Genomic DNA, 1,684 nt, shown 5'->3' with positions numbered 1-1,684 from the left:
GTTTATAGCAATTACTAGACGCTTATTAATAATTTCAGCATGTCTCGTCTTTTTACCAGATGCTGTTAGCAATAGGATGGATATTCCAGAATTGAAATTTTGTAAAATTAATAGAAAACTTGCAGAAAGTCTATTATTGAAAAGTTTGTATTGCAATTAATTTCAGCTGTTAACAATTATCCATTATTGAGTGCATTCTGAACAATGATTATGTTACTGTTGATGAAGTAACTGTGAAGTCACTGTGAAATGCTATATTAATAATCAGAAAGGTAAACTAAATTATGGGTACGTGGTAATTTGAAGCAAATAAAGCCAGAAACCTTGACTGTGACCAGGGATACAAGTATATTGCTACACAAAAGAAACCAGAAAAAAAAAAAACAGCAAAAAACCTGCTGTAACGCACCTGCACCCAGCAGGTTCTGAGAAGCAGAAAAACACCTGAATAATCTAGCCATTTATAGGTTGATTTACAGATATGACAGTGTGATCATTTGGTTTCCAGTTTGAACTACCACAGGGCAGAACCTGATCACATTTTGCTGAAGGAGCAATTGATTTCTGAAGAAGTGCTGTGAAACAATAGTTTATCATGGCTGGGCACGTGGCCTTTACAGTCCCAAACACTCGGAAGTTGTGCATGGCGCTTTCTGATTGCACCATTGGGAAGAAACTCATCCTCTCTAAAAGCAAATGATTTCAAATGCTGCTCCAACACAGTAATAAAATGAGTTTCGATTACAGGAGTAGCTGAAGGAGTCTGTCCTCACAGAGAGCTGACGCTGTTAGTTGCCTCCATCCTGCTTACAGGCTTGTGGTGCTGGTGGTAGCTGCATTTCCGTCTGACCTATCTCATCCCACATTGCTGACCTCTGCTCTTTAATTGCACTTTCACATATCTCCTCAGCTGCTTGTGCCTGTGTCACCTCCGTTCTCGGGTGAAGGGCCTGGAACACAAGTCCTATGAGATGTGGCTGAGGGAACTGGGGGTTGTTCAGTCAGGAGAAGAGGAGGCTCAGGGGAGACCTTATTGCCCTCTCCAACGACCTGAAAGGAAGGTGTGGGGAGCTGGGGGTCGGTCTCTTCCCACAGGTAACTAGCAATAGAGGGAATGGCCTCAAGTTGCTCCAGGGGAGGTTCAGGTTGGAAATGAGGAGACATTTCTTCTCAGAAAGAGTAGTCAGGCACTGGAACGGGTTGCCCACGGAGGTGGTGGAGTCACCTTCACTGGGGGTGTTTAAGGAAAGGTTGGACCTGGTGCTTAGGGCCATGGTTTAGTGGGTGACATTGATAGTAGGGGGATGGTTGGACCAGATGATCTTGAAGGTCTTTTCCAGCCCTACTGATTCTAGGATTCTACGATTCCCCTGCTTTGGACATAGAGACACACAAGGACACAAAGGAAGTCGTATGAAGGCGCTGAGAAGTTACACATAGCTGCTTATGAGCCGGAGAAACTGCCTTCGGCAAGAAATACGAGCTGAAACGCAGCACAGCACCCCTGGCCCAGAGACCCGCTGGTGCTAGGACAGAGGTGGCGATAAGACGGCAGAGGGCAGAACCAAAGCCGAGATGATTACTGAGCATGATCCCACTTCGCTTTCCTTACCCTTTGCCCCTCCCTCCTCCCCCTCTTCCAGAAGGGATAAAACCTCTTTTCAGCATTTTATTTAGCCTTTCC

The sequence above is a fragment of the Cygnus olor genome, chromosome 1, assembly GCF_009769625.2.
Source record: "Cygnus olor isolate bCygOlo1 chromosome 1, bCygOlo1.pri.v2, whole genome shotgun sequence".
NCBI classification, from domain to species: domain Eukaryota; kingdom Metazoa; phylum Chordata; class Aves; order Anseriformes; family Anatidae; genus Cygnus; species Cygnus olor.
Note: the sequence above shows the minus strand (reverse complement) of the source record.